This window comes from Antennarius striatus, chromosome 23 (assembly GCF_040054535.1).
Source record: "Antennarius striatus isolate MH-2024 chromosome 23, ASM4005453v1, whole genome shotgun sequence".
Lineage (NCBI taxonomy): Eukaryota > Metazoa > Chordata > Actinopteri > Lophiiformes > Antennariidae > Antennarius > Antennarius striatus.
Window position 1 is genome coordinate 11,381,058 of NC_090798.1, and position 7,456 is coordinate 11,388,513.

The window sequence follows — 7,456 nt, forward strand, 5'->3', positions numbered from 1 at the left end:
AAACACAAACAAGTTCAACACAACCCCCCCCGTCGACGGAGCGATGATTGATTGCGCCTTTACGCGTCGCTCCAACGCGCTCGTCGTCAACGGCACGATCGGAAGTCTTTTTTTTTTTTTTTCTCTCGACGCGGCGCCGGTCCCATTGCTCATCTGGAGCGCTTCCCCGTAAAGAGACGATACCCTTGTAATCATGCACATCATAAACAACTTAATTTTCATTAAGCCTCTTTTACGCTTTATGGTAAATTTAATTTAGATGATCCTGTGATTAATGTTCTCACGTTGGCGATCCTTAAAAGGGAGCGTTCGGGATAGCATGTGCACGTCTTCCTACAGGCATGCAGCATAACAAGAAGCAGGTTTGCGCAGCATTTTATTGGCTGCAAATGACATAGTTATTAATAATTGTCGATGAAACAGATTTAAGACTATTTGGTGTTGAAATTACCCGTTAAATTCGCAACTTTCCCGCGTTTTCCTCGGGAAACGCCCCTTGTAATATGAGATCGTCTTCTGCCCACGTGTATCATCGACGCGAAAGGGCCGCATGCGGCGCGGCGCTCTCGCGACCCCCCCCTGCTCTTCATCCCGCCATGATAATGTCACGCTCGTGCGCTCGCTTCGACTGGGGAAAGTACGAGTCAATATCCTTTGACATTTGACAAAAAAACTCCGCACACAAACATGCGACATACACAGAGACGGATCACAACCCCCACCGGCGTCATCAAATTAATTCATTTTGGATTTCGCAAATATGACCCGTGATTGCTGGTTGTCAGTGGGGTAAGGTGGGGGGAGGGGAGGGGGACGATGACGGCGGCGGCGGCGGTGGTGGTGGTGGTGGTGGTGGGGGGGGTCAATCGGCTGCTGATACATGAAATGATTGGGAGAGTGCAGTGTGTTCCCATTATCTTGTCCCTTGCATTGTAATTATCACTCCTGCTCTTTCTGCGCCACTGCGCCCATCTCTCCTCGCCATTGTAATCGTGATTGACTGGTGTGGCGGCCAAAACAGCGCCGTCTGAAAAGGCATCAGACACACATCTCATAACCGCCCCACCATTTGATCTTCTCCTCCTCCTTCTCCTCCTTCACAGCGACCGCTCCTACATCTCTCCATCCCTCCTTCGTCTTTTTAAAAAAAAAATTTCCTGGTTGAAGGGAAGCGGCATCCAGACGATAAGAGAGAAAAACATGCTTGTAGATGAGCACGGATTTGACACGCCAGAAGCGTGTCGATTCAGTGTTCTCTTCTCCGGTGCGGTGATGAATGTAATTACAGCTTACGGTTTCGACCCGTGCATGGATTGATAAATACGTGCATGCAGTTGACACACAGGTACGTGCAGGCGTCAAACGATGCACCGATTGGGGAGAGGTGGGGATCATAAATGCAAATGCGAAGCGCATACCTCCGTGAATGGCGCCTGCTCGGTTTCCTTTGAGTAAAAATGTTGCTGTTGAGTTTTTGCGGGGTGCTTTTGAAATGCCAGACAGTCTTGCCCAGCGACAGGTTTGAATGATGCACCTTGTCAGAGAAGGAAGTTCATCAGCAGCCACTGAGAGCGCCATCGATTGAGCTGCCCCGGGCCCCGCCAGGTAATGGATTGGATTTATCCCTCTCTGGATAAGACTCAGATGTGGACACACATGCAAACCTTCCCGTTCACACACACACGTGTGTGCACACGTTGCACATACCTATGTGCATTCCACACGTGTGTTGCACAAGGGGCGTGCCTGGCACGACGCGCCCTGACAGCCCCCGTTGGAAAACTTGCAGACATGTAGACAGTTGGGATCAGAGGCGGTGATGTATCGTCAGCAGCTGCACGGAAAGGGAAAAAAAAACAAGACAAGGAACGGATAGTACTTTGATAGATATCAGGACATTTGTCAGGCATCTGTCTGTTTATTTTCGGAGTGAGAGATGGGTATCATCAAATCCATATTTTGAGGAGGAAAAAAAAAAAAAAATCCCGCTCAGAGTTGATGGAAGACGTCTCCGTTGCTCTTTTCTGACTCTCTCTCCCAACAAATATTAAGCGAATCATCAATAAATTGTTTGTCGAGAGCCATTTAAGCATTTCAAGTCTCATTATGACGGCAAGGGTAAATAGATTGGAAGATGTAAGATGCTCGATTAAAGTGGCATTCTGCTCGCTTCTCGAAATTTTCCAAACGGGCGATGCATCGTAAACGTGTCCGACCGACGAAGAGCGTCGTTGAAGAGAGACCTAATTAGTCTAATCTCTTAGCCTGGAGGTTTACCTGTAATGGTTATAATCTATGGAATATGATTCAGAAAACACTTAGCGACACTCCATCTTCTGCTGTGCCTCAACGAAAAGTCAACGTTCATCTGCGTATATGTATAGATTTTGCGAATCGGTCGTTACTGCTACCTCTTTGCGTCGAAAACTGAAGAGAAGTCCTTTGAGAACTCTTGGGGACCCTGTTAATTCACGATCTGAGCGTCGACGCTACAGCTGAACAAATGTGTGGCAAGAAAATTTCAGATAACAGCGTGTGACTTTTATAATGTTCTTTAAATGGAGCTGCAACGTTTACAGAATACAGATGGGGCGGTTAAAGTTGTAGTTCCTGGTTCGGAACCTTGATGGCCTCCGCTAATGACTTTGCGTGGCTGAAGCATCTGTCTGGAAATCTAATGTAGCTCACCATGTGGAGAATATCGTCCTGCGTCTGGCCTCTAACCGCAGTCGAATCTCCGGGGGTAGGGTTGACGTAATTAGTCGACAATCAAGGCATCCTGAGAAGTATGCTAGAGTTTGTGTGTCCCAGGACAGAGATGCACCGGTTTCTGTCTTATGCAGCGGAAACTATGGTCTTGCGTTGATGTGTCTGCGAGTCAGACACATCAACGCAAGACTACCTCATGGAGGTAGTCTCAGTCATTCCAAACCATGGTCCCTATCATGCCATTTTCTTCTAACGTCAAAACTAATTTTGTGAATCTACCTGAGCTGAAGTGGAGGATTTTGGGCTACGAAAAAGATTTCTCTTCTTTCCTTACTTGGAGTGGAAGCATGAGACTTGAAATTGGTAATGTTGGAGACTTTTCCTGGTGCGACATAGCCGGATTTAAAACTGTTGCAGTCGAGGGCTCTTTACGTGCCTTTTCACTCCGTGGAAATCAGAAAAATTACCAGCAAATAAAGGCAACCTGGTATAAAAGCTAATGAAGCACCCACGTACCCGCTGTTGCAAGGTAATGAGTGTACTTAGCTCCAAGGGAAAGGACATCTCCAAAGGATTTTAAGTGTGTGCCCACTTCTCCGAGCGCTTAATCATGGTGCTTGATTATGAGCAGCCATTAGAAGCCTGTGAGTCAGTCAGCCTCGCTCATACACAGCGAGGAATTATAGCGTGCTTGATTAAATTCAACATTTCTTGCCCCCGGTCTGAGAAAGCCCGCCAGACGAGGGCGAAAACACCTACAGCAGCTTCCTGTGTTTGCCATATCACTTCGCATCTTGTTTGGAGTGTGTTTTTTTTTTAGTAGACGCAAGTCGCCCGCTGCAGATTCATCCACCAGTCGGAGTTGGGTATTCATCCTCCGTCCGGCTAGAGACGCGCCAAACGCTCGGCACCGTTTGGAAACCATCGCCAAAGCGGGCAACGGATGAGAAAGGCAGATGGACGCCGTCGTTTCAAGATGGTGTGTCTTTGTTTTCCAGATCCAGCGAATACTGGGACAGTTTCTTTTTGTTTAAGTGAAGTAATCAGGGGCTATTTCATCCTCTTCCTTCTTAATTCAGGCTATGAAGTGAGTGCTGTTCTCTGAAATGTGGGTAAGGCCAGTCTGAACCCGCTATGTGAAGGTTGTCGACAGAAGTCGACCAGAAGCCTCATCATTCCCACAGTCTTCATATCTGAAAGACATCCCAGTTGGTAACTTCCTCTACTTCCACTGCAGGTCTAAACATTAATTCTCTAAGAGTCTCTTTTGGTCTTTTCTAAATGTGGTTTCACCTCTGTGTCCTCGTCCCCGATCCGTCCGTCCCTTTTCTCCTTTGCCTCTCATCGTGCCATCGGTGTCACGGGGCACACCTGCTTCATCCAGCTGTCAATTACAGCCTGGAATTACAGACTGGCACGCAATTAGGGTCCGCCTCACGCACTGGCCCCCGCTGGTAATGAGTTTCCCCAGTCATTGATCAAAGTCACAATCACACCCAAGCCCAGAGTTTCCCCAATTAATTTTCTCTTCTTTTCTATCCAGAGAACATCCATGTTTCCTGAGACTGTTTTCATATCTGTGTGGCAAAGAGGAAGAACTTTGTACCCACCAGAAAATTCATTTCAGTGTTGACTGATTGGACCATGTAGGGATTAAAATTTGTTTGTGAAAGTTGCGTCTCGTAAAAAAACTAATGAGGTAAATGTCAGGAGATGCGGAATCATGTCAAATCATCTTGAGAACAAACTTATATATGTTTGCTTCTCTAAATTAGCAACATAGATTAATTCATTTCAGCCCATTAAAAGATTTCAATGAATTGAAAAGATAATAAAGATGTGCAATAAAGTAAATTAGCGCTAAAATGAGTGAATGCAATAATAAATAGGAATGAAATAACTAAAGTTCAGAGGGAAGACTATCAGTAAATCTTAGCCCTATGCAGACTTTGTGATTGTAAAAGTGTCAAATGTGTTCCTGCTTATAAAGAAACACACAGACAGACATAAACACACAACTCTTTAGGATAAAAACACAATCCAACAGCCCAGCTTCCCCAAAAGAGCCATCGGAATAAATAAACTAATCTAATAAATAAAGCCCAGAGACAGAATTATTCCAAACCAAAAATGAAAAGAAGAACAGTTGGTTGCTCTTACAGACAGAAAATAGGAGAAGGGAAGCAGTTTGGGAAAAATAGTGGGTTAATAAGAAACAAATAAAAGAACAAGAACTAAACACAAATCGGCTCAAAACAGAAACCAAATCAGAAGACGGGACAAAACCGTAGCAGACGACTCCACAAACAGGACATAAAATCTTATTTTTAATACCAGGTAAAGCGATATGAGTCCCTGCTGTGACATAATCATCCCTTAATCTTTTTCAATCTTTTTCTTACGGAAGCCTCTGGCGGACAGGATTTCACCTGGGGGATGGGCTCCAGTTGGTGACCCCAAAGAAACAGGTGGCATAGGAGGTGTGGAGTCTTCATGGGCGTAGAAGAACAAGCAGAGGATGGTTGCACACACCGTTCAGAGCCAGTCGGTACAGGTTCCTGTGACTGACGCCCCCCCCCTTGTAGACGGGAACCACCCAGTCACACTTTCCTGTCTCGGTGAAATTGCCTCAGCGATCTGGAGATAGTCCATCGTCTTATTCTTCTCTTGCCACATTCAGTCGGGCAGCCCTATTGTACTCCGTCTCTTCTCCGTTTCCACCGATGTATTCTAATTAATCTCAAATGGTTTTGTGAGAAAATATAGAAAAACATCAAATGTTTGAGTTTGAAATGAGGATTTAAATCCGACTAAGATAGCGATCTCGCCGCAAAGACAAGGTAATGAATTAATTTTGGTTCATGGCTCAGTAGTGAGAACTAGGTTGAGTAATGAGAAGAGGAAAGCTGTGATAATGGAAATCTAAATGATTAAAGTGGGTGTTTGCATGGGGTGGTAGTGGGGGGGGGGGGGGGGGGGGCGGGGGGGTAGTCTGCTGGCGTGCAGAACGTGTGGCGGAGGCAGGTCTGCGTTAGCCTGAACCGTCGTCATTAGCTCTGCAGCCTGCAGCCGTTGACCCGTCGGATAGGAAGAGACATTGAACGCCTCATGTTTAGAGCAGACAGTTTCCATTTGAAATGCATGTTTAATGACAAGAAAGCCTGCGATATTAATTATATTCACTAAGTATATTGTGTTAGCCATAAACCTGACATTCACACCAACCTGGAACCATAGGGGTAATTACTTAGAACACAGGCTTTAGTTAGCTTAATTGGGATCTTACGTAGAGTTCAGGTAATTATGGCGAGGTTAGAGATGAGACGGCATTAAGAGTTATGCCGTAGAAAGTCAGGGATAAAATATTTCATGTTTTAAACTCCGTTTTGATGAGGGACTTTTCGTTATTTGTCGGCCGATGATCTTACGATGCAAAAAAAAAAAAAAAAATCCTCTTTAAAACGGTTGGAAGAAACGTCGCAAACGACATTCCTGTGCGTGAGGTGGCGGCAGTTGCGGAATCTGATAGCGCTCATTAGCGTTTAAAGCGTGAGTCATCACTCGTGTCGCTAAGTAACATGTCGGGGGGGTGGGGTGGGGGAGGGGCAATGAGTTACAGCTTTTTAAATTGAATGCTTTCTTTGGCACTTCCCCCTAACTGGAAATGACCTCACCCGCCATCGGCCGGCCTCTTTCTGTTCCGCCGCCGTCGCCTGTGATGTATGCAAACTGCCCAGACGTAAACACACACGTCCCCACGTGGGGGTGGGGCGGGGAGGTATTTCCGTAATGGAAAAGCTCATTGCCAAAAAAAAATAACTGTAAAACCAGCCAGCGCTCTGTCAAACTATTCTACAGCGTCAGCACAAAATGCAGCAGTCTAACTCCGGAATGAAATTTATGGCCATTGATGACTGATTGCATTTCTTCCCTTCACAGTCGTCTGAGCCTTTTAAAGGAAGCCCAGCAGCACATTAATTTCGCCAAAGTCATCATTTCAAGTGCACCGACTTGCTGGAAAAAAAAAAAAAAACCTCAGATGAAGCTCCTAATTTTAGTCGTCTTTATCGGCGACGGCAGTAAAAATGTCCCCGGAAACATAAATCCCTCGCTCCCCGAAACAAGACGTGCGTGCGTGCGTGCTTCCGTTTCCGTTTCCTCCGCTCACACACGTGAAAACATCTCACAACCCAACGCTTTTTCTCATTATCGAATCAACAGGCGTCACGTCCAATTAAAGGTCCGGTTATGTCATCACGCTCCGAGGGCTAAGAACAATCCCGAGCGCCGCTGAGTATTGTGGAGAACGTGAATATGCGGCGTGCAGGTTTTGCGGCGCTACTGAGCCGAACGCGGCGGCTGAAAAGCGCGCTTCTAATTAAAGGCCTAATGGCTCATCTTGTGCGCGTCTTTTCTGTTTCTTTTCTCGCCATTCCCACCGATGGGAAAGAACGCTCAAGCGGAGATGAACAAAAAAGCTTTATGAAAAGACACTTATTAACCTGTCATGTTCCAGACAGGTATCCATTAGGCTCTTTAATCAAAGTCTATATGGCATGAAATTGACATTTTCAACCCGCGTGACGCCTCGCGAAAAGCGCTGGAGTGAACAGATAGTGCCCTATACGTCGTTGCACTTTAGCTGCTGCAACATCTACTTTAATTTGCGGGCTTTTCACGCGTCGTGGGTTTTTTTTTATTTTATTTTATTTTTTTGGAGAGATTCCTTTTCTTTTTTTTTTTTTGG